At 39.9% G+C, this 8,442-nt stretch overlaps 1 pseudogene; it reads left to right on the top strand.

The window, feature by feature from the left end:
- The window catches only part of LOC107664797 (uncharacterized), a 47,767-nt pseudogene extending 42,460 nt beyond the window's left edge, over positions 1-5,307 (top strand).
- Positions 5,308-8,442: the final 3,135 nt, after the last annotated feature.

Here is an 8,442-nt window from a genome sequence, read left to right as displayed (position 1 = left end):
GGAGAGAGAGAGAGAGCGAGAGAGAGCGAGAGAGAGCGAGAGAGAGCGAGAGAGCGAGAGAGAGCGAGAGAGAGAGAGTCTGCAATTCTGAATACTAGCACTGAATTGACAATCAGATCCAATCTCTCTCTCTCTGTGTCCTCCAGCATATAAACAGACACATACAGGCTCAGTGTCTTGTGTGGGCATTACGACACACCATGAACGTGACCTTTTTGTAGATGTGTGTCTAAAATCAATTTACTATCCACATTTTGCAGGATCAACACTGAGAGAATGAACTAAGAGATGAAATTTTTGCACATATATGAATGTAAATTAGGGCTTGTACGGCTATTCATTTTTACCAGTCAACAAATCGAATGGTCAGCGGGTCATGTGACAGTTCCTGCAAGGTCCCTGACCATATGTATTTTAACTTGTATTAAAAAAAAAGGCTCAAAGTTTTATGGAATGTTAAAAATTTTAGCTGCATATGCAAATTCATGTATCACTGTTACTATTGGCTATACAGTGCTGCAAGGATGACATATTTCTGTAGGATACTTCTAGTTAACATTTCCGCTTCCATCGTCTTGAAGTCAATGTTTAGCTTTTTTTTTTACGTTTTCAGTTTAATGCTTGAAATAACATGTGTGGTTAGCACAAGCTCAAGATATTTCCACGCTTTATTCTACAGCATAAAATTCATCAGTAATACTCCCTTGTGATTTTTTAATGCTTTAGTCCAGGTGATATGTGCAAAATTTGAGGTGATATGTTCACCTTTTCATAAAAGCATGAAACTTGGTGCAATTGTACAGGTTAGGGCCCTGAACATTTTCAGAAATGGAGCCATTGCAAAAACACCTCGTGGTTGCCATGGCGACCATTTTACTTTCTGCCATAACCAAATTATGTGTCATATCTCCTGAACCAAGCATGATAACACATAAAAGGTGATGTCTACCCCTATGTTTTGATGGTCAAGGATTACAATGATACCATATACAAAAACAAACTGTTCAGGTGAAGAGTTAAAGGGATATTTCACCCAAAAATGAAAATTACCCCATGATTTACTCACCCTCAATCCATCCTAGGTGTATATGACATTCTTCTTTCAGACGAATACAATCAGAGCTGGACGCCACTCTCTTGTGAACGCATGTACGACAGTTAGCGGAAGCTACAGATTAAGATTTATAAAGTTGTAAATATGGATATTTTTCTTACACAAACGCATCGCGTCGCTTCAGAAGGCCTTTATTAACCCCCTGGAGCCGTGTGGACTTCTTTTATAATGGATGGGTGCAATTTTTTGGACTACCATCCACTCCCATTATAAAGCATGGATTAGCCTGGACATTATTTAATGTAACTCTGATTGTATTCGTCTGAAAGAAGAATGTCATATACACCTTAGGATGGCTTGAGGGTGAGTAAGTCATGGGGTAATTTGGTGAAATCAGCAATGTGAGAAGGAAATAACAGTATCTGAGCATCACAGTATCACAGCATTTATAAAAGTCCATATTATGACTATTATTTTTTTCTTTCTTTGATAATTAACTAATATTTTATTAAATAGTACAATAAAAGATTATATTAATTAATTAATTAATTAATGGGTAAAAACAACACAATAGCTGGGCTTGTCCCTTTTTAACCCAGCATTTTTTAGTGTAGATATTAAGGTTTATAAAGTTGTAAATATGGATATTTTTCTTACACAAACGCATCGCTTTGCTTCAGAAGGACTTTATTAACCCCCTGGAGCCGTGTGGACTTCTTTTATAATGGATGGGCGCAATTTTTTGGACTACCATCCACTCCCATTATAAAGCATGGATTAGCCTGGACATTATTTAATGTAACTCTGATTGTATTCGTCTGAAAGAAGAATGTCATATACACCTTAGGATGGCTTGAGGGTGAGTAAGTCATGGGGTAATTTGGTGAAATCAGCAATGTGAGAAGGAAATAACAGTATCTGAGCATCACAGTATCACAGCATTTATAAAAGTCCATATTATGACTATTATTTTTTTCTTTCTTTGATAATTAACTAATATTTTATTAAATAGTACAATAAAAGATTATATTAATTAATTAATTAATTAATTAATTATTAATTTGTTACATTTATATAGCACTTTTCTGGGTACTCAAAGTACTTTACATAGAAGGGGGAATCTCCTCAACCACCACCAATGTGCAGCATCAACCTGGATGATGTGACAGCAGCCATATTGCGCCAGAACGCCCACCATACACCAGCTTAACTAATATTCTATTCAATAGTACAATACAATATTGTTTTCAAGAATACAATCATTTATTTCAGTTGTAAAAAAATATCATTTCAAGTAAGTGTATTTTTCCTTACCTCTCAAGCAGAGAGTCAGGTAGGCGGTAATATGTTTCCAATACATTCTTGTTCTCTCTCAACAATGCTCTAACATCACACACAGACGGCAATACAATCTTGCTAAGCTGCGTCCTATCTGCATCTCTTCTGCTGCACCTCTGTCATTTTCTGTGGGTGTCTGGAATTGTCAGTCAACTGTCAACAAACTTCATTATGGCCATTGCTTCTCAGTCTAGTCTTAGTATCTTGGGCTTGACTGAGACCTGGATTCGTCCAGAAGACTACGCTACCCCTGCTGTTCTCTCTAACAGCTTCCCTTTCTCTCACACCCCCCGTCAGGATGGAAGGGTACTGGTCTTCTCATTTCTAATAATTGGAAATACTCAAACCACTCTTCCCTATGCAATAAAAATTATTTTGAGTTTCATGCTATTAAGGTAACAGCTCCTGTTAAACTCCCTATTGTAATGATTTATCGCCTTCCTGGTCAACTGGGGACCTTTATAGAGGAGCTGTATGGGCTGCTGTCCTCATTCTCTGTGGATGGCAGTCCACTTGTAGTATTTGGTGACTTCGAAATCCATCTGGAGAAGCCTTACACTGCAGACTTCCACGCCTAGCTCATTCGATCTCAAATGGCTTACCACCACAAGCACTAACAAATCAGGCAACCATCTTGACTTAAATTTACACATGCATTTGTATCACTGACAACATTTGGTAAAACCTCTAGACATCTCTGCTCATTTCTTTATTACATTTAACCTACAAATTACTACCTGTGTGCCACCAATTCCTCTACCAGTTAGGCTCTTTTAGGCAAAACCTACGCCTTTTCACCTTTCCATCTTGCCTCTGTAGTGTCATCCTCTCTTCCCTCACCCACCCATTTCTCATCTCTGGATGTAAATACAGCAAATGACACTTTATGATCCACTTTAACTTCTTGTCAAAACAATAACTGTCTAGACAGGCCAGTGCATACTACCTCTTCTAACCTAAAAAGTTGCCCCATGTATCATCATCTTTACTGTATTTTTGCTGAACAGTCTTTTGGATGGCTCACCAAGGTACTAGATTACTCTAATACACACCAAAAAATTAAGTAGGCTTGACCAAAATATTTGTGGGGAGAAGAATTTATTGAAGATGGTAGTGTAGCAGTTCTTCAATGGTGATGCTAGTATGTCTTCCTTTAAACGATCTTAACCCTTGTATGAATCCTAGCTTATCCCAAAAAATTTTTGTGGGGAGAAGAATTTATTGAAGATGGTAGTGTAGCAGTTCTTCAATAGTGATGTTAGCATGTCTTCCTTCAAACAATTTTACCCTTGTATGAATCCTAGCTTCTCCCAAAGTTCTGTCTGTGGGATATAATTTTATACCTGAAGACAAAAGGGCTAGAAACAATACTGTTAGTACCTTCCCGCTGGAGATCCTGCAATCTACAAGAAGTTCCTGAGGAATGCTGTTCTTTTGTTATTCTAATGGAATGGACCATTTGGTTCACACCTTTATACACAGTTACATTATTTCTTTCACAGAATGACCAACTGAACGTTAACCAATCAGGTTTCAGCAGCGGCCATTCAACTGAGGCTGCTTTGCTGTCAGTCACCGTAGCCCTGCAGATAGTGAAATGTTAGCATGCCATCCTTCAAACAATCTTAACCCTTGTAAGAATCTTAGCTTCTCCCAAAGTTCTGTCTGTGGGATAGAATTTTATACCCGAAGACAAAAGGGCTACAAACAACAGATACTGTTAGGACCACCCGCTGGAGATCCTGCAATCTACAAGACGTTCCTGAGGAATGCTATTCCTTTGTTATACTAATGGCATGGACCATTTGGTTCACACCTTTATAGACACAGTTACATTATTTCTTTCACAGAATGACCAACTGATGTTAGCCAATCAGGTTTCAGCAGCGACCATTCAACTGAGGCTGTTTTACTATCAGTCAGTATAGGCCTGCAGATTGCGAAAGCTGATTCCAAATCATCAGTTCTTATTTTGCTGGATCTATCTGCCACTTTTGACAATGTGAATCATCAGATTATCCTGTCTACCATCACCGGATCTGCACTCCACTGGTTTGAATCTTATCTCATAGGTAGGTCTTTCAGGGTTTCCTGGGTAGGAGAGGTATCCAAAGAACATCAACTGGCAACAGGGTTTCCTCGGGGATCAGTTCTTGGACCTCTCCTCTTCACCATATACACTATATCCCTGGGACCCATTATACAAGCACATGGTTTATCCTACCATTGCTATGCTGATGACACACAGCTCTATCATTCATTTCATCCAGACAATCCAATAGTAGCTGCATGGATCTCAGGCTGCCTGGCAAACATCTCGGCATGGATGAAGGGACATCACCTGTAGCTCAACCTGGCAAAGACTGAGCGTCTCGTTTTCCCTGCCACTCCGACTCTACAGCATGATTTCATCATCCTGCTAGGTTAATCAATAATTATTCTTTGGTGACCAGCTGACCTTCAAGGACCATATTGTAAAGACGGCTCGATCATGCAGGTTTGCATTGCACAACATCAGGAGGATCAGGCCCTTCCAAACAGACATGCTGCACAACTTCTTGCCCAGGCCCTTGTCATTTCTAGGCTGGATTATTGCAATGCTCTTCTAGCTGGACTTCCATTATGAGCAATCAAACCTCGACAAATGTTTCAGAATGCAGCGGCACAACTGGTCTTCCATGAGCCCAAAATGGCCCACTTCACACCTCTCTTTATCTCCCTACACTGGCTACCAGTTGCGGCTCGCATCATGTTCAAGACATTGATGTTTGCGTACAGAACAGCCACAGGCTCAGCACCCTCCTACTTCCTCCTCACTCTTACGAATCTACATCCCCTCCAGAAGACTGAGATCTGTAAGTAAGTAATGCCTTGTGGTAACATCACATAGAGGCATTTTCGTTCACCTTTCCTGACTGGTGAAATGATCTTCCCACAATCACAGTAATTAACAGAACACCCGACATGTTATCTGACAGCAACACTAATTTAATCCCATAACCGACCCATTTGACATAAAAACTGGGACCCGAACCACACCTGAATTAAATGTCCTACATGGTTGACAAAACTAATTTATTAAACCTTGTAGATTAAATACAGAAAGCAAGCAAAGAGAGCTCGCTTTAATATAATCACTACAGCTGTCAGTCAGTGGCAGCGTGATTGGCTACATTCGGACCGACTGGAAATAGTCTTGGTTATTGGACCCACAATCCGCATGTGCTTGCCACCGTCTGGCCCACACCCGCACCACATCCTACACATAAATATTATTCCACCTGTTAAATCAATTATTAGCGATTCACCTGCGTGTACCCGCCCGCATGCTGGACTCTGGCTTCCCCCTTGTGGACAACATAGACAACGCTGGCCCCAGAGAGTGATTGTAAATTAAGTTTACATGAAATATGTTTGAAATTTCATTCTGCATCTTCTGAGATTTCATTGTAATCCTTCTCATAAAGTCACTGAATTAACCATTAACTGTTCACCTGATTGCATTGCTGTCTGCGTGTGATGTTAGAGCGTTGTTGAGAGAGAACAAGAATGTATTGGAAACACACTACCGCCTACCTGACTCTGCCTGAGAGGTAAGGAAAAATACACTTACCTGATATGATTTTTTTTTATATATCTCTGAAATGTATGATAGTATTCTTGAAAACAATATTTTAATGTATTATTGAATAAAATAGTTAATTATCAAATAAAAAAAAAATATTAGCCATAATATTGACTTTTGTAAATTATGTGATACTGTGATGCTCAGATACTGTGATTTCCTTCTCACATTGCTGATTTCACCATTAACTCTTCACTTGAACAGTTTATGTTGCTGTATATGGTATCATTGTAATCATTGACCATCAAAATATAGGGGTAGACATCGCCTTTTCTGTGTTTTCATGTTTGGTTCAGGAGATATGACATAAAATAGATAATTTGGTTATGGTGGAAAAATTTAATTTCTGAAAATGTTTAGGGCTGCAAACTATACAAGTGTACCAAGTTTAATTATTTTATGAAAAAGTAAACATTTTCACATATCACCTGGACTACTTTTAGTTGTCTTGAAAAAGGTGGTTGCTACAGGTGACTAAATGGGACTATGGATGTTTTCTGGGACATTGAGCGTCATCACAATAAACCCATCTACTCACCATTCCAACTTTCACGGAAAATGTTTTTTTTTTTTTAAGACCGAGTAGTTGTCAGAGGTGTAATGGTGGTGACACTGAAGATATGCTACTGTGATGTAGTTTGTTTTCTGCCAATCTTTAGCTTTTTACCTCGTGAAGATGTATTTGTGTCGCAGACATAGTGCAGAGAGAGGCACTCAATGAAGAAGATGTAAAAATACAAGGTCCTTTATTTAAATTCACCAACATAAACATAGTATATCACCGGAGAAATACTTCTAAACTACTGTTAGACAATGACCTTCAGTACCAGACCCTGACTAAGGAGAAACTGAAGACTTAAATAGAGCAACCAAAGAAGAACTAAACAAGCAGCACCCGAACAGAGTACTCAATCAATTAGTAGCTATAGAAACTAAACAGGCAATGAACAAATGGGAGCATGAACTAATAGGTTGTTTGCACATGACGTCACTGATGACGCGCGGAATGCAGCTGGAGGGCAGGAAGTGATTTTCTCGGTAGGAATCACTAGCAGAAACTCAATTCCTGTGTTTTGCGTTGTTTATGGATGCTCAAATTGGCCAAACCGAGAAACCATAAGGAGCTTTTATCGTGTACGAAAATGTGTTGTTCATGAGTGGGGAAAAGTCAAGAAATTGGTTGAAAAACGCAGGAAAAAGTGGCTTGTAAACCTGCGTCTGCGGTCGGGAGGAGCGGAGCCGGATAATGCTCGTGTGTGCAAATGATTAATATAAGATATAATAATATATGAAGATATTAATAAAGATATAAATAGATTGGGCTGCCACCTCTCATGCATTCAGAATTCACTCAGTGCTAAATGCCACACGTAGACACAATGTAAATAAGATATTATTTGCAGTTCAGAAAGCTTCACTGATTATAAAGGAACATCGTGAGATTGTGATCAATTGAAGTGAATGACAGCTTGTTAGTGATTATATGGAAGCGCTCTTTGCTGGCTTTCTAGGCAACACATTTTTGTACACGATAAAAGCTCCTTGTGGTTTCTCGGTTTGTCCGATTTGAGCATCCATAAACAATGCAAAACACTGGCATTTTGAGTTTCTGCTAGTGATTTCTATGGAGAAAAATCACTTCCTGCCCTCCAGCTGCATTTCGTGCGTCATTAGAATCACGTGATTGCAAACCACCTATTACCAAACTAGAAAACTGCTCACAGTACTAAAAAAAAAAAAAAAAAAACAAGACAAAAAAACGAATTAAGATATGTAAATGGCAGGCCAGTCCTCTCAACGACTCTGTTGTTTCCATGGAGTGCAGGCATTATGGGTAGTTTGCATAAACCTAAGTGTTCAATCAAGAGCAGACAAGGTGAAGACTGAAAGTAAATGCTCACAACTGGTATCTCAGGGGTTCAGGAAGATGCTAACAGTGCAGGGAGCCAAGTTGGTGCCAGTAGCTCAGGGAGCCAGGGAGGTGCAGGAATGGGTGTCTCGGAGATGGCATCTTTGGCTGTGTCTGGAAGAGCGGTAGGCTCTGGAACGATCAATGAATGTATCGCTGCAGACGAGGGCATCAGAACAGGGAACGGTCCCCGTGAACGTAATGAGGAGGCTAGTGATAGCCATAGTGACCGCAACCAGTGAGCAGGGTGAGCTTGAGATCCAATCAGCCTCTGTGCCTGAGACGAGGGACTTAGAAGCACAGGAGATACTGATGGCCTCCTTGGCTGAGATGCAGAAGACCGGAGAACAGGGAATCAGGATGGCCACGTCAGCCATCAGGGTATAGCCCCACCCCAAATTGTTTTTTTCCTGGAAATTACGGGTATGTGTGCAGTCCAAACACACTTAATAGCCACTGCTGATATAGTCAGAGCCAAGGTAATTTCGGTTTCAACGATCGCAGGTTCCGCAAGCA

Source organism: Sinocyclocheilus anshuiensis, unplaced genomic scaffold (genome assembly GCF_001515605.1).
Source record: "Sinocyclocheilus anshuiensis isolate Anshui unplaced genomic scaffold, SAMN03320099.WGS_v1.1 scaffold135, whole genome shotgun sequence".
Lineage (NCBI taxonomy): Eukaryota > Metazoa > Chordata > Actinopteri > Cypriniformes > Cyprinidae > Sinocyclocheilus > Sinocyclocheilus anshuiensis.
The sequence above is the reverse complement of the archived record's forward strand: the minus strand, read 5'-3'. Positions and strand labels throughout refer to the sequence as shown.